The sequence below is a fragment of the Mus musculus genome, chromosome 18, assembly GCF_000001635.26.
Source record: "Mus musculus strain C57BL/6J chromosome 18, GRCm38.p6 C57BL/6J".
In the NCBI taxonomy this organism is placed as follows: domain Eukaryota; kingdom Metazoa; phylum Chordata; class Mammalia; order Rodentia; family Muridae; genus Mus; species Mus musculus.
Genome location: NC_000084.6, coordinates 43,030,438 through 43,052,471, shown reverse-complemented (window position 1 = coordinate 43,052,471; position 22,034 = coordinate 43,030,438). Strand labels below are relative to the sequence as shown.

The window sequence follows — 22,034 nt, the reverse complement described above, 5'->3', positions numbered from 1 at the left end:
CCCTCCCTCCTCTCTCTCTCTCTCTCCCTCCCTCTTCTCTCTCTCTCTCTCTCTCTCTCTCTCTCTCTCTCTCTCTCTCTCTCTCTCTCTCTCTCTCTCCCCTCTCTCTCCAGCCCTTCTTAGAGTCCCCAGGTACTTTCTAGCTGTTTGCCCAACAAACAGTTCCACCTGAAAGCATATTAAGAATCTCAAAGAAAAAAAAAAAAAAACAACTCATTTCTGCCCTGGAGAAAACCTGTTTGTCCAGCATATTTATCCAGCTTAAGAAATAAGAGCAAACTCCACTCTTCTAGTCACTCCAGCCAGAAATTTTTTTTTTTTAGAATCGTCCACAGTTCCTTGCTTTCTCCCATATTCATCTTCCAATTCTGTGGTAAATCCCCCTGGGCTTAACCTCCTAAAAATACCTACAATCCAATCACACTTTATCACATCCATCTCATGAAATGTTTCTACAATAGAGAATCCTTTCCTGGCCGTCCATCTGAAGCCAGCCAATTTTAATCTCCCTTCCTCCCCCCACTTTTCTTTCCTCTTCCCTCCCTTTATACTGCTCTGATTTGTTTTATTTTATGCCAATAATCTTACCTTGCTTGTTATGAACTAATTAAGTTAATTATTGCTTGCTTTTCCCAACTATACACCTACCATAGCAAAGGTTTCCAACCAAGCACAGACCTTTTATAAAATGGGCAATTGTGTGCTGGATGAATGAACACATGCAACTTTCTTTAGTTTTAGTATGACATGGGGAGAAATGTACTTGGAATCAGACTTCCTGGAGATCTAGTCATTACATTGATAATGACCACAGGCTTTCAGTTATTAAACTAGTGTATTCCTTCTCTAAAAGTAGCAACATATGGCTATGAAAATGGAAAAAAATGGAGCTGTAAAGCAGCTACCATAATGCCTTCATGTATACAGTAGATGAAGCATTGTGTCACTTCCTTTATCCCTGTTTCACTTGCCACAGTAGGAGTCATATATCAATATTAATAGATTCTTATTTATTGATTTTGGGGGAGGGGCTTGCCTACAAAATTAGCATTAACTAGAAGCTTGTTAAGTGCCTGTGTTAGACATACAGTTACTACTTTACAGAAGTATTACACTTGTATCTTTGGCCAGATGAAGATACAAGATAAGCAATGGTGAGTTAGATAAAGCACCTAAAGCTATAAGGCTAAAATATAGCCTATCAGAAATTATGCCCAGACTGACACTGAAGGCCAGGTCATTATCTGCCCCACCACATATCAGGAATTGTCTTCAGCACACAAAGAAATGAAAGATGAAATTCTCCCTACTTTAAAATGCTAATACACACCATGGGCAATCCATATGACTACATCATAGCTCAGTGATGCTGGAGTTCCTGGACATGGGAACTCTAGATATATATTGTTGGTTTTCCCAGGCAAGAATGTGAGTCAAAGATGGGAATTAAATAACCACAGTAGGGAGAGCTCCTGGAAGAAATAAAATTGCTCAGCTGGGTTCCCTGAAATAATAGAGTAAAATCCCGCAACTAAAGAAATTCTGTATCTGGTAAAAGCATCTCAAGATATCTGACAGAATCTGTCCTGGGAAGAGTCAAGGTCAGTGTAACGCTCCTGGAAAGTCAGGTACCTTCTGTTAAGTACTGGTCTGCTACAAGGTAACTGTGAGTTTTCTTCAAGTCTCATTATTTGGGTATTGACGAAAATGTCTGCATAACAGAGAAAGCCAATTCCTTGGACTTTCATTTTGTCACATATAAAAGAGGAATAGAATTTATGCATATAACAAGCAGTTGCTCTAGTGAGTAAATGTAATAATTCATTTCAAGTATATGGAGTGGTACCCACTGGTGATTAACTGGAGAAAAATAATCTATTAATATTAATATTCTTCATGGTTGTCACCACAGACACCAAGTATCAATGCTTGGCCTGGGTACTTGGATATGGTGCAGTGACAGGAAAAGGCCTGGGGCTAGCTGGATTCAGGTCATTTTCTGATACTGTCGTGCCTTAAGAAGCTGACTAATTCTGTACTGGAGAGGTCCCTTGGAATAGAGTGAAACCTCATTGCTTTGGTTGGTATCTAGAATGCCCATTCAAAGGCTCATGTTGAAGACTTATTCCCCTGCCATGGCACTATTAGGAAATAGTGAAACCTTTAAGAAGTAAGACCTCATGGTGGTTTATATTATTTAGAGAATTACACTGAAGGAAATAGTAGGACCTCCCTTCCCCAGCCCTTTCCTCTTCCTGTTTTTAATCCCTGCTTACAACGTGAGCTGATTTACCAAGAGCTACTTCAAGGATGGACTGTGCTGCCATAAGCAATGGAGATAATAGGTCCTGTGATATCCATCCTGAGATGGTCAAAGCTGGGAGCCTTCTTCCTTCATAAGCTGATTGTGTCAGATATCTGATACAGTAATAGGTACTTTACAGCAGTGCTATTGTGGTCAGGAGAAGTGACATACCCCGCGCAAAGTACAACCTCTGCTGTGTCTTCCCAAACCTGAAAGTAGTAATTATTTACAAAAATGTATAATAAGATCTGTAAGAAACTCGCAGTCCAATAGAAAGCATGGAGAACAGAGAATATTGAATCAAAGCCAACTGTGTGTTCATGATTCTCTGTGTTGTCTCATGAAGGTTAATGTTCACAGCAATCCTGCATAGCGTTACCCACACTGCACATGTGAACACACCAAGTGGTGACTAAGCAGACGATGTATTTAGTTGGAAACAATAAGAATCTGGTGAGCTCTCGTTTTGACTTAAAACCAGAGGCCCTGTCCTCTCCATGTCTGCTTATCCAACTTTAAAATGGAAGAAACAATCTTCCCTTTTTATGTTTGTTGTAAAGACAAGTGATGCTGACCAAAATGTGCCAGGTGGACACCTAAGTACCTCTGCTTCCTCCCAGGGCCTCTCTGTCCAGGTCTTTCTAGGGACATTGCCAAGCTTGTCTGATTGCTCAGCCAGATTTTCTCCCAATCCGCCATGTCCTCATCCAAAAGAATTTGCTTTCATTTTTGATTCTCTCAAACTCTATCACTTTCTCTGGCATTCATCTGTACCCTACACTAGTCAGTGCTGCTCTAATTTATGTTTCTGGATCCATATTTTCTTCCTGATACTTGTGCCCTTAGGCCTTCCCTTCACTGGCACCCAATTTTAGAAATCTAATAGGAAAATCACAGACAGTGAAATCACTGTCGTCATTATGGAGCCTGGCCCATTAGTTTTCTGAGTCATCGTTTCTTCATAGGCAGAGTGGACTGAGAGAAAAGATGGCTGAGATGCCCAAGGTCTTTATCTTCATAAGTGTCTGAAAAGGCAGTGAGCAAGAAAATCAAATGGGAGATATATCTATGTATAGCTTTAATGTTGCGCTTTAGGGAAGCCTGCTGTATGTAGGTCTTGCTAGTGATTCATGGGCTGCTACTGTTCCAGAAATGGTAGACCAGTGAACATCTTTGTAAGTGGAGACACTCCTAAACTGTTTTGTCCACTCAAAAACTATAAACACATGAATAAAGAACATCTCTATCCTGTGCCAGATGCCAGCTAGGTGATGGTTAGTAGATACTAAAAATAGTTGTAGCTCCTGCCATTGTGGGAGGCAGATGAACTCAATGTACCCTGTGACAACACCGTGAGGGAGAGTGTTGGCATCAGGGCAAGGTCTAATAAGGTTTTGTTCATTATGCAGAGGAAGATGAGGATGACCCTGATGAGGACTCACTGCACTGAGATCTGAAGGACAAATAGAACTTAGTGAGGTAGAATGAGAGAACTTTCCAGGTCAAGGGGAGCATATTTGAGGTCAACAGAGAGCAAAGGTGAATCAAGAGTAAAAGGAAGGACTTGGATGTGGCTTAGCATCAGAGTCTGTGCTTAGCATGCCTAAGACTGGGTAAGATCCTTGGCATGGGCACAAAAAGTTAAACACAAAAAGAATGAAGGAAAGCCAATTGGCTCTATGCAGAGACCAAGAGGGGAAGGTTAAGGCTCTGGAGCCACATAACTTTGTGTGTCTGTGGACATGAGTTATAGAGTTTAGACTCAAACCAAAAAGGAACTGGAAATTATGTCAGGGTATAAATTTCAGGAAACAATGGTTAGGTTGTATAGCAGATTTGAAAAATGTCATAACTGTTCTGAAAAGATTAGGGGAAAAAGCATGTATAACACACTTCATGGAGGGGATATACCAAACACATATATGCGATCTCTAAAAAGGGTCCTTGCTGTCTCCTTAGAGTAAACAGACATATGGGTTCAGTGTGTGCTCCAAATGCGAGGATTTTGTTTATCACTGACAAAATAATATGCGAACTTGTCCCTTGTCCTGACATTCAGAGATATTTCTATTTTCAATGAGTGGTAGAAGAATCTCTATGCTCCTTCTTGACAGAGTCAGTAAATATTCCAGGCATGGAGTGGAGGCTTCTCTTCCAGGCTCTGCATTTGAAAGCATAGTTTTTACAAGGCAGAAAAGGCTGTCTTAGGACAGAATTCCCAAGAATTCATTCAGATCTTTTTCATTCGGGAAGCCTGAGCTACTGTACCAATGTCAGTAGATAGCATTGCATATTTGCTCAGCTGTATATTCATATGTAGGCAATGAGATGGGCCAGGGAGAAAAAAACCAAAAGTCTGTCTTGTGAGCAAAAGCTAGCAAATGACTATCTTATCACTCTCTCTTCTCGTGGTCCTATGAAACAGATGACCAGATGGATACGAAGCTCCATGGTTTCAAATTCCTTCAAACAGCCTGCTATGACCACAATGGCCATTGCACTGGCTAGTCTGATGTCAACTTGACACAAACCAGAAAGCTTGACACAATTGAGGGAAAAAAAGGTCTCTATAAGATCCAACTGTAAGGCATTTTCAATTAGTGATCAATGGGCGAGGACCCAGCCCATTGTGGGTGGAGCCAATCCTGGGTTCTATAATGAGGCAGGCTGAGCAAGCCATAATGAGTGAGCCAGTAAGCAGCAGCCCTCTATAGCCTCTATATCGTTCCTACCTCCAGGTTCCTGCCCTGTTTGAGTTCCTGTCCTGACTTCCTTCAGTGATGGACTACAATATGTATGTGTAAGCCAAATAAACCCTTTGCTCCCCAACTTGCTTTTGATCATGGTGTTTCATAGCAGCAATACAAACCCTAACTAAGACAGTCATATTTAGGAGAATGTAGGTGCCATGTCTAATTCTAATGACTCAATTAATTAGCTCATTGTATTAGACACATTTCTCATTGCTGTAACCAAATGACTGACAAGAAGCAACTCAAGAAGGGATTATTTCAGCACTTATATACCCTAAGAAGGAATATAATCCATCACAGCAGGGAAGAAGGTATGGCTGCAGGAATATGAGGTGGCCTGTCACACAGTGTCCACAGTCAGGATGCTGCAACAGGGCAGGGAATAGGGCCAGGTATATGCCCAGGAGTGGAATTGCTGGATATTCCCGTAGTACTATGTCCAATTTTTTGAGAAACCACCAGACTGACTTCCAGAGTAGTTGTACCAGCTTGCAATCCCATCAGCAATTGAGGATTGATTGATTATTCCTCTTTCTCCACAACCTCGCCAGCATCTGTTGTCAGCTGAGTTTTTTTATCTTAGCCATTCTGACTGGTGTGAGGTTGGAATCTCAGGGTTATTTTGATTTGTATTTCCCTGATGACTAAGGATGTTGAACATTTCTTTAGGTGTTTCTGGGCCCTTCAAGTTTTCTCTGTTTAGCTCTGTTCCCCATTTTTTAGTCAGGTTATTTGGTTCTCTGGAGTCTAACTTCTTGAGTTCTTTGTATATATTTAATATTAGCTCTTTATCAGATGTAGGGCTGGTAAAGATCTTTTCCAAATTTGTTGGTTAGAATTTTGTCCTTTTGATAGTGTCTTTTGCCTTACAGAAGCTTTGCAATTTTATGAGGTCCCTTATGTCAATTCTTGATCTTAAAGAATAAGCCATTGGTGTTCTGTTCAGGAAATCTTCCCCTGTGCCCATGTGTTCAAGAATTTTCTCCACTTTCTCTTCTACTAGATTCAGTGTATCTGATTTTCTGTGGAGGTCCTTGATCCACTTGGACTTGAGCTTTGTATAGGGAGATAAGAACGAATCAATTTGCATTCTTCTACATGTTGAATGACAGTTGAACCAGCACCTTTTGTTGAAAATTCTGTCCTTTTTCTATTGGATGGTTTTAGTTCTTTTGTCAAAGATCAAGTGACTATAGGTGTATGGGTTTATTTCTGGGTCTTCAATTCTATTCCATTGATCTACCTGCCTGTCACTGTACCAATACCATGCAGTTTTTTCTCACAATTTCTCTGTAGTATAGCTTGAGGTCAGGGATGGTGATTCCCCTAGAAGTTCTTTTATTGTTGAAAATAGTTTTCACTATGTTGGATTTTTTTGTTATTCCAAATGAATTTGAGAATTGTTCTTTCTAACTATATGAAGAAGTGAGTTGGAATTTTGATGGGGATTGCATTGATTCTGTAGATTGCTTTCTGTAAGATGACCATTTTTACTATATTTATCCTGCTAATCCATGAGCATGGGAGATCTTTCCATCTTCTGAAGTCTTCTTCAATTTCTTTCTTTAGAGACTTGAAGTCCTTGTCATACAGATCTTTCACTTGTTTGGTTAGAGTCACACCAAGATATTTTATATTGTTTGTGAATATTATGAAGGGTGTCATTTCCCTAATTTCTTTCTCAGCCTATTTATCCTTTGAATATAGGAAGGCTACTGATTTGTTTGAGTTTGAGTTTTATATCTGGCCACTTTGCTGAAGACGACTCTTTTGTTGCACACTTATTCTGGGTTGCTCACAAGACTTCAGCTAGGAATAGGAAGTCATATGAAAATCAATATAAAATACTAGGCATAGTGGTGAGTGTCTGTAATTCCAATACTCCTGAGGCTGAGGCAGGAGGGTTGTGATTTAAAGTCTAGCCTGAACTATATAGATACTATTTCAATAAAACAACGACAAAAGAAAAAATAAGAAAAAGAAAAAGTGTTACATAAGTTACTCCTCCATTCCCACCAATCTACTTTTTATAATGATCTGCAACCTAGGAATAAATCACACATAGAGTAATAGACATTTAAACACTGTAATGCCTGTCCCAGGTACATCCCTGTCAATGACTTGTCATTTATCCAGAACAGATATAGTCCATCCACATGCTGTGAGGCCCTCTGGGATAATGATGTGTCCTTCACCTCTGTCTTTACACAATACATCCCAATCAGGAACACTGTCTCTGCCTGTATGAGAGAGTGTCCCCCACCTTACTTGTCCTTTGCTTCATTTCAAAGACTATTCTACTTGCTTGCTTCCTGCTACTAGAGCACACACTCCATGAGAATAGACACCTCATGCCTTTGCTCTCCCTTGCATCTGCCACTTGGATTGTGAGATGATGCTTCTGTGTTGATGAGAGAATCTAACTGCAGAGGCAAGTGGGATTATAAATTTCTGGCCCCTTCTAGGATAACACTTTCCAACTGTTGTTTGGCATATGTAAGAATGATCAGCAATGCTTGGTTTCAAAGCTTACCTCCAGGGCTGGAGAGATGGATCAACTGTTATGAACACTATTTTTCTAGAGGAACCAGATTCAATTCCAAGCACCTATGTGGGGGCTCACAAGGGTCTATAATTCCAATTCCAGGGCACCTAACACCCTCTTTGCCCTTCTATTGGCACTGTACAAACATGGTTCCCAGACAAAACAAGCACACACACAAAATAAGAATAAATAAATCTTTAAAAGACAAAAAGAAACTTACTTCCCTCAATATCCTCTTAGAATTAGTAGGTCCTGAATGGAACCTAAGAATCTCCATTTTCAAAAGGATCCCAGTGCCTTTCAGGGAGGAAATACAAAGCACAATACTGTGCTTTACTTGGCAAAGGAAAAGGTGATACTGTTAATGTGATCAGGGCTCTCGCCCCAACTCTCTCTCTCTCTCTCTCTCTCTCTCTCTCTCTCTCTCTCTCTCTCTCTCTCTCTCTCTCTCCCTCTCTCTCTCTCTCTTGTGTGTGTGTGTATGTGTGTGTGTGTGTGTGTGTGTGTGTGTGTGTGTGTCTGTGTGTGTGTGTGCATTGATAACAGAGGGGAATGGAGGCTGAGGTGTGACCTTCACAGACAGGCACGCTATTCTCCAAGTCTCAGTAAGAGAGAGCATTGCTGAAGTCCTGCTAATAGAAGAACTTTTGAGTTGAACCCAGAAGCCATTTCCTCTCTGACTTGTGCACAGATCAGTTTTCAGTGGCACTGACATGTCCTCGGGACTCTAGAAAATTCTCATCACCGAGCCTGAATTGGAAGGGTGTGCAGAATGCCGTTTAGCCAGACCCACCATTTCATAGAGAGATCTACTTGAGTTGCCTAAACCACACAGCTCATCTGTCAATGGCTTGTGCTCAGACCTACCTCATGCGCCCCCTGCTCTGCAGTTTATTCCTCACAACCCTGTCCCACCATCCAGTGATGCTCTGATGCTAGCAGAGACTCTCCAGGGCAAGGACACTTCCCAAGGATGCACTACGAAGGTTCTTTTCCTTACACGGCTGGCAGGCATCTTGATAATCCCTGGGGAGTGAACCAGTTTCAGCTTCCTGCTACTTTTAAATAGCTGAGCAAAGTTTATGCCATGGCCTTATTAACTTTAGAATTTGGTAAAGGAAGCTCTTTGAAATTGGCTCTATTCACACACATGCACAGAATAAACTGAAAAGTTATTAAACCTTCCAGAAGTTTCTCCTAAGTGCTTCCATCCTCCTATTGGGCACTTACGAATTCCACACCAGATCTCATATCTCATGCTTCCTCACATGGAGCCCCTTAAATTCAGTAGTCCTAGGGCCAGTCTGAAGAGAACTCAGCCTGGGGATTTAGTACAGCCATACAGTATCAGAACTGATGCCCTGCAGTTTCTCCTGTTCCAATTTCTAGTGTGACACCGTGCCAACCTGCATTTTCCCCTGGCTAACTGACCCAAGCTGAGCTTGGCTGTACCTGCTCAGAACAGCCTCTTCTAGACCTACTTTATCTGTAGTCATTCCTACTCTTCTATTTGGAAATTACACTTTTGGCTCCTATTCAGATAAATCCAAGCTGAAATAATACCTGGAAATGATCCCGTAGGTGAGTGTGGGGGCCCCGGACATGACACAACATTGTTTATTGGATACAGCACTGTCAAGTTATTGCCCTGACCCGGTGAGTGTGGTGAGTTGTCAGAGGCTCCAGTAATACGAAACCTTCAATTAAAGATCTGCTTGCTTCATGTGATTTCACTTTCCATCATAGAGGTGAAAGGTGGTCTCCTCCTCTAAATAAGCTTTAGCTTATTTAGAAAGAAAGAAAGAAAGAAAGAAAGAAAGAAAGAAAGAAAGAAAGAAAGAAAGAAAGAAAGACAGGAAGGAAGGAAGGAAGGAAGGAAGGAAGGAAGGAAGGAAGGAAGGAAGGAAGGACATAAAAGTATGTAGACTCAGTGTGTGTGGGTAGCTGCTATTCTACCTTGCCATCTTTCTGTTCTCCCCACTGCTCTTGTCATGGGCAGAATCAACCACCAGCCCATTTCTCAGTTCATTTCTTGAATATTTCCTGAGAATGCCTCTGAACACTTCTTGTATGGTAAAGGTGTGTGCATTTTTCATGCTGTATATTCTGTTAGGGGGAGGCAGGTAAAGTATTAGTTACAAGTTAAAGTGGAAGCTAAAAGTCAACAGTTCATGGGATGGGGAGATGGCTCAGAGGGTAAAGCTCTTCATGCTCAAGCATGAGAAGCTGAGATCAAGCCCCGGAACCCACTCTAAAGTATGCGCATGGCGGTGAACTCCTGCAGTCCTAGCACTGGGAAAGTAGAGATAGGAGCATCTTTGGAGCTCACTGCCCAGCTAGCCTAACTGAATCCCAAAATCCTGGTGAGAGTGTATGTCTAAAATACTAAGGTGGATGGCTCCGGAGGAATGACACCAAGGTTGACCTTGGGCCTTTACATGCATGTGTACCTACATGTGTATGTACATCTTCACACACATTAGCACACATGCAAGAAGGGAAAGGAAAAGAAGATAAATCATAAAAAGAGTCAGATAAAATTAAACCGGTGACTTTGCATGTACCTAAGTATACATACATCCCATAAATAGTTGTCCTAAGTGATAAAACACCGTGACCAAGGCAACTTAGAAAGGAAACTGTTTCATTGGTCTTATGGTTCCTGAGGATTAAAGTCCCTGGTGCCAGAGCAAAAGCATGGCAGATGAAAATTCTGAGAGCTCACATCTCAAACAGAACCCACCAAGGGAAGGCAGAAACAGTGCTCTGGGGATGGCAGGAGACTTTCAAACCTCAGGCTCACCCTCAGTGACATTGACACTGGCTGGAGAGCAAGTATTCAAATCTATAAGCCAGTGAGTGCCATTTTCATTAAAAGCAGCAATAATGGTCCCATTGGTGGCTCTCTTAGCAAGATGACTCACTCTAGGTTCCTTTTCACAGGGGTTTCTCAGTTCTCAGTCGTTGATCTCTCCTGTCCTATCTGATGCCACCATCTGGCACAGCACGGTGGGCATATGCTCTAGATACATACATGAAGGTCTCTGGGATCTATAGGCTACAACCCTAAGAATGATGTCGGTTAATTGGATGTTTCCTTCCACCTTTTTGCATTTTATTGCACTGAGTTCCATGTGCCATTTCTTGCAAGGACACAGAGTACTTTGAGCATGTACCCCACCCTCACCACTACCTCCTTTCTAGTCCTTCCCATTCATTGTTCCTTGAACCTTTTTACTTCCACTTTCATGTCATATAAACATACCTGATTTTATGTGTCTATGTAAAAAATCTGGGAACCATAACTGAAATAAAGGATGCAATATTTGTCTTTCCGGGACTGATTCAATTTGCTTGGTATAGTTACCCTGAGTAGTATGTCTGTTCTCCTTTTAATGACATAACTTTATCCTTATGTACAATTTTTTAAAAAATGACATTGTGTGTTTAAGTCACATTTTCTTTTTCCATCCCTCTGTTGATGGGCTCCTGGATTGTTCCATAACTTGGTCATTGTTAGTGCTGCAATAAGCATTCATATGCAAATATTTCTATGGTATATTCACTTGAAGTTCTTCTAGGTAAACTCCCTGCAGTGGTTTCATGAGAGACCTATAGGAGGTTTTGAGGAACCTACATATTGATATCCATAGTGATCAGACTAGTTTATGCCCCCTCTAACAACATGTAAAGTTTCCTTTTCCCCATATTTGTTTGCTTTCTTCCATATATACACCCCATCTAGGATATTTTTCCTTCCCTGCCCTCTTTGATCCCTCTGTACTCCCCTTGTACAATACCCTTCTATCCATACCCTTTCCTACTTAGAGATCTCTTTTTCATATTCATGAATTTTTATTTTGTTTTCTGACTCATCTACTTTTAATCAGGGCCGTATCTGAGACTGTAGGTTTGAAGCTATTTATTAGAGCTCACCAATGAAGACACATCTGAAGACAATGACTTCCCTCTTCTCAGAATCTTTCAGAGGCCAAAATAGATCATCACTAAGTGGAAGGGTGCCATGATCCACTTCCCTACCCACAGATGATTGCTGGTGAGGCCAATCTCCATTCAGGCCCAGTGCCAGTAACCACATCTGTTAGGAGTTCATGATTCCATGTCTTCAGGCTCTTACGTTCTTTCAGCACCCACTTCTGCAGTGTACCCTGAGCCTTAAAGGAGGTGATGTAAATATCTTCTTTGAGCCTAAGACTCAACTTCACTTATCCTTAACATCTTGGGGCTCCCAAAGTCTACATTCACTGTAATTCACTTCAAAAGACATTTCTCTGATAAAAGCTCAGAGTAGCATATGTCTATGGGTATAAACAGATATTTGTAAGCCATTTGAACTCTTCCCATATAGCTAAGCAACAATAATATATTCCCCTTGGGGTCTATGATCTCCCCAATTATAATTGTTTGATGGGGTTTTCCAGTATCAGACATGGATTCTTCGGAGTAGAATAGCCCTCAAATCCAATCAAAGAGTGGTTGGTTACACCCATAGTAGTTATCCACCGTATGTCTACATTTTTTCTTACTCTCAAATGTGTTTGAAGCTTCTGTATTGTGCCAGGCAGAAGAGAGGCTTGAGAAATTTCAGTAATCAAGCTACCATTGCCTGTGAGCTCATGGTGCTTCAAAGGAAGAAATAGACAGGGAGCATCAGGTACCAGAAATTTAAATCAGGACAAGGACAGGGAATAACTCAGAAATAGGATGCGAATGGGGAAGGAACTAAGGGATGGGAAGCAGTCGGAATAGACTAGACATGGAAGCCATCTGGGAAGAGGTTCATCTGAGCTGAGATTTAACTGGGGAGAAAAAAAAAAACCCAGCCACACAAAAAGCTTAGGGAAGGTGATTCCAGGCTAAAGGACCTGTAAGCCCAAAGTCTCAGAAACTGTAGTAATTTGATGTATTCAAGAAATAAAAGATTTCCTTCAGTTTTTAGGATTCCGTTTGTTTGTTTGTTTGTTTGTTTGTTTGTTTGTTTGTTTGTTTTGAGAAAGGGCTTCCCTGAGTATCTCTGGCTGTCCTGGTACTCACTATGTAGACCAGTAGACCAGGCTGGCCTGGAACTCAGAGATCCTCCTGCCTCTGTCTCTGACATGCTGAGATTAAAGGTGTGTGCTATAACCACCAGGCTTATAGGGTTATTTTTAAAAATGAAAAAAATCACTTAAGAAATAAGTCCTTATGTATTATTTCACCTTTGAAAGAAACTATGAATCTTAGTGGTTTAAAACAGGTTACAGATTCTGGCAATCCCTAGATAACTCTGGAAGAAAGTAGTTTGGCTTTAGCTGTTTGCATTCACTTCTGAGTTTCCCAGCTCTAACTGAATGAATTTAAGCTACTCCTTTCTGGATCTTTCTGTGCCTCATATTATATAAAGATTTAAGAATATTTCAAATGAATAGTGATCCTTATGATAAATTGGTATAATGAGCCCTAAGTACCCTATTCATGCTACCTTCTCTAATCTCCTGGCTGTGTCCTCCAGAATTTCAATTTTCTCAATCTTTTGATTCTACCCTGCTAAAACAAGCAAGCAAACAGCAAAATATGATTTCCCCAGTGCTTTAGGATTTCAGTATCCTTGAAATCCTTGAGAAGTTTGATTTAATAGAAGCAAGCCTCCTGAAACCCTCATTAAATTGCCTCTAGGATCTCGACAGTGCTTTCCCTGGGAAAGATTGATCATTGGGTCCATGCTATCTAGGGCGCATCTTTCATGTTGTTTCTACTTTTCTTGTTTTTCTATAATATGTGCTGCCTCCAGCTGTGTTACTCTGTCATTTGTTTTCTTGCTTAACCTAAACAGTATAAACCCTAGGAGAATAACAGCTTGCCTTATTTCATGAATTACTCCCAGTTCATTCTGTTTTTAAACCCTACTGATTTAATGATGTCTCTACACAGCCCTAAAAATATAATTGAGAGTGGGTTTGCTAATAGGTTTGTGCTGGGTGGTTCTTCTGTCAGCTCCATACAAGCTAGAGTCATCTGAGAAGAGGGAAGTTTAAGAAAATGCCTCTATAAGATTATCCCATAGGAAACCCCATAGAGCATTTTCTTGGTTGATGATTGATATGGGCTGGCCTGTCTATCATAGGTGGAGCCACCTGTTTTGTAGGTGGTCCCTGGATAGTATAAGAAAACACTCTGGGAAAGCCAGGAGGAGCAAGCCAGTAAACAGTGTTCCTCCATGGTTTCTGCATCTGTTTCTGCCTTCAGGTTCCTGCACTGATGTCCCTGGAAGATGGTCTACCAGCTGTAAAATGAAATAAACCATTTCCTCCCCAGGTTGCTCTTGGTCATGATGTTTTATCACAGCCATAGAAACATAGCTAAGACAAGATCAGAGAACGTTGATTCTAAAAATATCCCACAGCACTATGTGTTGCCAGCATCTCAATGACCCAGGAAGGCAATGATTCGAGACAGAATCTGATCCACTCAAACCAAAACATTTATTATTCACCCATTCACCAGCAGATATTTATTAGGTCTTGATGCTGTTCCAGACAGCAGATTAGTTGCTGGTGCACAATGGCAAATAAAGTAGATGCCTCTCCTCAGGGGAGTGAAGTCTTTTCTATAATCATTCTAATTCTTACGGGAAGTATCTCGCCAGCAGCCTCAGAAATATCATTCTTTCCTATGAATTTGAAGACTAGAACCAAAAAAATAAAACAAAACTTGATGATATTCCTATGAGTAGGCAGAGAGAAAATGATGTTCCTGCATGACTCAGAAGGTGCTGGCTGCTCTAAATAACATTGTACCATTATCAGATGGCACCCGCAGTCCATAATGGCTCCTCTCTCACCCAACACATGCCTATAGCAATGTACACACACTGATGTATAACTTTCAACACCAATAACCAATAGCAGTAAATTGGAAATAAGATCCCAAGTGACACAGAATAACAAGGTCCTATTTTCTAGTCCCCAAGCCACTCGTGGCAGGCAGCATCACACCTTCAATTGGCAATTTGCATGCAAACTGTTATGTTTGTTTGTTTTGTTTTGTTTTGTTTTTCATTTTGTTTGGTGGTGGTGGCCAATGAGCAAAGAGGCCTCAAATTTGTTTTTTTTTAAGGGGGTTCTATATTTTATAAGAAAATGCAATATTAAATTATGGCATTATATGTCAAATCAAACTTTTTGACATACTAACTATATAGAGTTTGCTATTTTATTTTTATTTGACCACCTTTATAAGTACATTGTAGAAAGATTTTGTGTTGTGTCACTATTTCTTATGTTAATTAATTAATTTTATATCTTGACTATTCTTTCCATTCCCTCCTCTTCTCCAAGCCCCCCTCCCATACCAACCCCACCCATTCCTCCTCCATTTCTCTTCAGAAAAGGGAAGGCCTCCCATGAGTGTCAACTAGCCCTAGCATATAAAATCTCAACAAAACTAGAGGCCCCAAATAGTTAATTCTTTTGCCTCAGCATCCCTACTAGCGAGGACTACAGGTGTTCACCATCATTCCTATCCTGAAACTTCTCTGTTCAAACAGAGACAAAAGAAACTGCTGCACTGGGAAATTTCAGAGTGTTAGGGGGCAGAGAATTTGGAGGAGTATATATGAATGTGTATATACACTTGCATATACACCTATACATGTTTATATCTCTATGCATACCCAGATTTCCCAGGAACTGTGAGTTCCTTGGAAGCCACCACAGATGAATTCCCAAGCTAGACCACCTAGAATCCTTTACACCTACCATAGGCTATACACGGGCAAAGTTACTTAGTCTGTACAATTGAGATAGAATCAAATAAGCTAATCGAGAATACTGACTATGAAGTTACTGAACGCATTAGGTGGTCAAGTGATTTTTAAAGATCTTTTTCGAGATGCTAACCCTCTTCTATATCCATTCTTGTGCAAAGTAAGCTATCACTGGTATGATTTTAAAGAACACTCTTAACACTGCTATGGCTCTGTTTAGTCAGTTTTAAAGGAAGAGTTTAACAGCCAAATGCATAAAACTACACTTTACAGCCTAGTGTAGAAAGCTGAAAAAAAATTGAGGAACTCTATTGGGTACTAGTAACCATTATTAAAATTCCATATAATGTGATTCAGCATCTTTGTGTTGTGTACTACATGATCAAATGAGAAATTAAAGTGTATGCAATTATCTAGACACCTAGACTCTTTCTTCCTCTTTAGTTTCATTTCAGACATTAAAGATTTTGTGCAACTCATGTCTTTTAGTCTATGTGGTCTTTTATTTCCCTAATTTCCCCCTCCTGTTTGAAACTGTAAATGCCTTAGAAATATATCATTTCAACTTTAGGTATAATTTTATTTCCTAAATACTATAACATATTGCTCAAGCTATAACCCAGGGATGATTGGCCAGCAAAGTTGGCCTTCCTAATTTTCCAGGTTGCAAAGCTTTGGGAGTCTCCTAACTTCTTTTTGAACAGAAGATGGGGAAATGAACTGATTATGCTCCTTGCCTCACCCTTCATTCTAGGAATGATGTTGAATAAAGTTTTTTCAGGGTTTGCTACCAATATTTCACCAGGCCATTTTTGTAAGAAGTTGGTACTTACTGCTCCCCCACTCCCCTCTCTGACACCATAAGACATCACTAGAAGGTTGATTCAAAAACACTCACAGACAAGCCAATGTCTTCCTTATCATAGGTGGCTGATGTCTGATGTTTCCTTGAGATAGTCAAATGACATGTCAGTTAGCACTGTGGACTTCAGAATGAAATAGAAACATTCTACAGCGCAAGTACATTGTATATAGAATAAAGACAACAACAGGACCTTATTCAGAGAGTTAACCTAATAAATACATTATATAGTCAAGTACCCTGTTTGAATCCAATAAGAGCTCAAAATATGTTACATTATTCTTGCTATAACAAATTCATAGTAGTTCTATAGTAAAATGACATCTAGGCAAAGAGAAAACATGGATTTTCAGCTTTACTCATTCTATTTCCTTTTAAATAAACAATAAATTAAGACTCAGTCCAAAAAGATGAGAGGCTGAGATTAGTGTGAATACCTCCTGATATTTATTCCATAAGTCCTCCCAGTATCTGATACCAGGGTCTGTGCCATGAAGGAACAGACAGGATAATCCCATCCCTATTCCAACATCCCAATGGAAATCGATGAACTAAAACAAGAAATATCACAAAATGTCAGACACATAAACCTCCTTTGATGAACTATGGGGAAAGTGATACAGCAATGGCTGTTGGATTGCTGCATTGGAACAGGTGGTCTCAAGACCTCTGTTGCAAGGTATCAGAGTTCTGTTTGGATAGATTAGCTTTGGGTTGTGTATCTACCAGTGTGCTGATATCAAATAGACCAATAGACAGGGGAGACTGAATTACGAGAAAGAGTATGGAATTGAAGATCTAAATGATACAGCAAACCATAGGCCTGGGTGATCATTGAGAGGAAAAGCAGAACCTGAAAAGAAAGGGGGATTCAGAAACAAGTCTTGGAAGTACCATAATTGTTATCATTTGGACTGTTGAAAAACCACCAAAGGATGTGACAATAATCAGGGTAAAAGTAAAACCAGAGGACTAAGGGCTGTGTTGTTGTTAAGTAGATGAGATAAGCCTCTCTCCTCTCTTCTTCCTCTCATTCCACCCACCTTGGTGGAATTCTATGTAAGTTTCAAGGCCCCAGGTAGGTACCTATAGTAGTAGCATACTCTGTACATCCTGTACTTTTTGTGTATTCTGTGCTTTGCTCTTTGCTTTCAACTTGTCACAAACTGAAGTAAATTGAGAATAGGAAGCCTCACAGAGGAATTGCCTCCATCAGATTTGTCGATGGACAAGTCTGCGTGCTGTTTTCTCAAATGGTGATTGATGTGCAAAATCTAAGCTTATGGTAAGTCATCTCTTGGCCAGGTGATTCTGGGTGCTATAAGAAAGCAAGCAGAACATCTTTCTTATAGCATGGAGACTTGCCTCCAGATTTCTGCCTTCAGTTCTCCCCTCCCCCCCCCGACCCCCCGATTTTCTCAGTGATGTATTGTGATAAGTGTGTGTAAGCCAAATGAGCCTCCTCCTCTCCAAATTGATTTTGATCAGTGTTTTATCAAAGCAAACTAAGACATATACCATTGATGAATTTTGATTTATAAATTAAGCATAGTAAAAGAGTAACAATAAGCTAGTAACAAGAGATGGTTATAATAGACAATAATAAAGGTGATTTCCAATTTTAAATTGCTAATTTAAGAATGTCTCATTCAGTAGTTTGGAGACATGATTGACTAGATAACAAACCACAGAAAACAAAATGTGTGTGAGGAAGGACCATTAGGTCTCGGAGTGGAGTCCTGCTTCTTCTCTCTCCAACACAGAATGGTACCCTCTTGATCAGAATCAATCCAGGCCAAGTCATCGAGATAAATAGCTGCTTTGCTGATGGAGAGAGGGTAGGCCATGCATTGTGGGGACACTAAAATCAGCTGTGATTGTCCCACTTTTAAGCCAGCAGACAGCTATAGGTCAGCAATGTGCTTTGAGGCTTACAAAGAACTGTCTGATATGCAAATAATATCTAATTACTCCAAGCAAGCAACACAATGGCTCTTTTCTTGGAGAAACAACAAACAACAGAAGAAGGCTTCCGGGGACAGTTCAATTCTTTAGAATCCTGTGGAGCCAAGGTGCAAGTAGGAGCATAGGAGCGAGATCAAGTAGGAAAGATGGGCAGGGACAGGAAGAAGCACAGATACCTTCTACAGCCATGTTATAGCTCTCAGTGAAAACCTCAGAAGAAGAAAAACATTCAAAAATTCAATTCAGAATTCTAAAGATAACTGGCCAGCTAGGTCAATAAATATTCAGGTTGAAGCAATAAGTAAAAACTATAGGAACTAAAAAGGAGCCTAAAAGATGCATGAGCCCAAGTTAAAAGGGATAACATGTTTTGAATCGAAGTTTAAGAAGTGTAAGTGAGAGAAGTAATAAGCAGTATCAATATTTAATGAGGCGCTGGCTGAGATTGTTTAAAATTTATGAAAGTCATTAAACTACAAATTCAAGAAATGCTATTAACCCCAATCAAGATAAAAGGCGAAGAAAGTTCAGAATGTTGCCTGTGATACAGTGCTCTGCCTAGCATGGTGAAGCCTTGGCTTCAATCTCTGGTAATTCACATATGCGTGCACAAGTGCGCATGTGCACACACACACACACACACACACACACACACATATATATGTATATATATATATATATGTATATATATACACACACATACACACACTTACATATATATATATATATATATATATATATATATATATATATACAGTACACACACATACACATGCACAGAAACACATACATAAACACAAATACCCACATCAAATACACACATACATAAACATACATACATATATACACGTGTACATATACACATATACAAACACAGACACACACACAGGAGAGACAGAGACAGTGAGACAGAGAAGAGAAAGAGGTATACAAATCATCTGGATTATAAGAGGTTGGTAGCTTTGGGGAGGGAAGAGCTGGGATGTTTAAAATGTAAACTGCATAGAGCTTAAAATATAAAATGTATGGAGTTTGAAATGTAAAATACTATTTGTAATACTGAGGGAGCCTTCAGGCCAGCATGGGATTTGATGTACTCGTAGGTGCCACAGGTATATATGTAAATTGGAGAGCTGTATGGAAAAACCATCTCACAAGTAGTTCCTGGGGAATATTGGCTTTTTATCTAACCTCCCAAAAGTCTTTCTAGTTTGAGCTCATTTCTACATGTACAGGCTGCCTATGAGACCTAACAGGAAGTGTTTTTGACATTCAATATAAATTAAATTTTAATTAATAGATGTATCCTGTGCTTTCTAGTATAGCCATTATTTTAACAAGGTAAAATAGTGAATATACACTAAGCTCATAGGGAGAAAATTTCAAAGCTAGGAATACATTAGTGCCCCGACATCTCCTCTTCTCACTATCCTGTCATGACTTGGCATGCCTGTTCTGCAATTTATTTCCTGTGTATCTTTCTTGGTGAAATGTTTGCCCGTGTATATTTTACAATTTACATCATTTACCCCCTTGTAAGCCATTGTTGAAAGTTCTTTATTTTACAGATGTTTCCTTTATTGGATACATGATTTGCAAATACTTTCTGGTTGGTCTCTTTGGATTTTTAACATTATCCTTTTAAAGTGGAAGATTAGGGTCTACATTGTAAATCTTAAGTTACTCCTCTACCTAAATTCTCTGCCTGGCCCAAGGTTACCATGAGTTTCCTCCTGTTTTCAGAGTTGGAGGGTGTGGCTGCACATAATAAGTTTCCCCTCCTGTTTTCAGGGTTGGAGGGTGTGGCTGCACATGATGTGCCATTTACTCTTCTCCCATTTCCTGTGGAACCTTGACTAAGATGGAGACTTCAGTATTTGATAGAATTGATCATGGTAACCACTTGGACCAACATTTTAGAATGGTTTCTTATTGAAATGCAGACCCACATTTTGGGATTTTTTTTTTAAATTCAGTTTCTTAGGACTAAAGAAATGGCCCAGCAGTTAACTGTGTGCTGTTCTCATAGAGGACTGGAATTTAAATATGGTTCCCAGTACCCACATTAGGTAGCTTACCTGCAACTTCACTTCCAGGAATCCAATACCCTCTTCTGGTATTCTCAGATACACTAACACACACACACACACACACACACACACACACACACACACACACACACACACACACATTAGATTGATTGATTGACTGACTGGTTGATTTATGCATATGGGGATTTTATCGGCATGGGTATCTGTGTACTTGTATGGCTAGTGTATGTGTAGAGGTCAGAAAGAGCATCAGAGCCCCAGGAACTGGAGTTACAGACCATGGCAAATGGCCATATGGTTGCTGGGAACTGAACCAGTGTCCCCTGGAAGATTATCCAGTGTTCTTAACCACTTAACCGTAGCTCCAGACCCAAGAAATTGATTTAAAAAAAATATTTTAAGATCTCTGGTTGTTCTGGAGACGCCAGGTTCTGTTCCCAGCACCCATATGGCAGCTGACAACAATCCATAACTCCAGTTAGTTTCATCTTCATAGCAAAGCATTCATGCACATAAAATAAAAATAAATCTTTGTTAAAAATGTTGTGGTGTGTGTGTGTGTGTGTGTGTGTGTGTGTGTGTGTGTGTGCGCGCACACACACACATGTTTATGTGTCTGTGTGCCTTATATTCATGTGAGTGCACAGGTGACATAGTTGTATGAGCACCTTTTAAGGCTAGAACAGGATGTCAGATGTCATCCTGTATAGCTCTCTGTCTTGAACAGTCTCTCAATGAGTCTCAAACTTGCCATTCTGGTGGTCTAGGCTACCCATTAGTGAGCTCCTGGGCTCTGCCTGGGATCGGTTCCACAGCACTAGAACTACAGGCACAGGCAGCCACATATGGCTTTTTTTTTTTTTTTGATATTTTACATTTCAAATGTTATCCCCTTTTCTAGTTTTCTCTCCAAAAATCGCCTTAACCCCTTCCTCCTCCTGCTGCTCCCCAACCCACCCACTCCCACTTCCTGGCCCTAGCATTCCCCTATACTGGAGCATAGATTCTTTGCAAGACTAAAGGGCCGATATCAAACCTGGGTCCTGAGGATTGCAGAGCAAGCGCTTTAACCCACTGAGCCCTCTCACCAGCCTTGTTTTTCTTTTAATGTCTATAAAATCTAAAATGAATGTTCTGTCATTCCTGATACTGTTAATTTGGGCTTTCTCTCTCTACTTATTAACCCAAGTTCAGGTGGATCATTTTCACCCTTCTATGTAAAGGGTCTGTTCCCAGTCCAGTTCTCAGTCAGGTCTATTTAGGATTTTTTCCGTAGATCTAAAGGTGAGAACGTGAATCAATTTATTTAAACTCTTTCACAATTCCTGATGCAAGACTTTAAAGCTATGAATTTCCCTCTAAGCGCTTCATTATCTGCAATTTCTCGATTGGGGCATGTTTTGTCAGTGTTGTTCAATTAAAAATATTGTATTGATATTTTTTTCTGGCATCTTAAAGCCATGAACTATTTAAAAGCATACTAATTACTTCCTAATGTTGAGGAGCATTCTGGCCCTACATTTATTGTTAATTTCTAATTTAATTTGTTGTAGCCAGAATTTATTCTCTACATAATATTCAACTTTTTAAGTTCATGGAACCTGGTACTGTAGCCCAAATCATGACTGCCCCTGGGAAATAATCCATGTGCAATTAGAAGGGATGTATAGGTTATTTTTGGATGCCCATGTACTTCACAGTGGCTAGTGAGTAAGAATTAGGAAAAACCATTCACTGTGTTTTGATCATATTCACCTTCCCAAATGTGTGCTTTTTGTTGTTTGCTGT

The 22,034-nt window shown here is 40.1% G+C and overlaps 1 protein-coding gene across 1 annotated transcript in view; it reads left to right on the top strand.

Annotated features, from left to right (window-relative positions):
- Ppp2r2b (protein phosphatase 2, regulatory subunit B, beta) overlaps positions 1-22,034 on the top strand; it is a 414,265-nt gene that overhangs the window by 7,000 nt on the left and 385,231 nt on the right. The window lies entirely within an intron of this gene.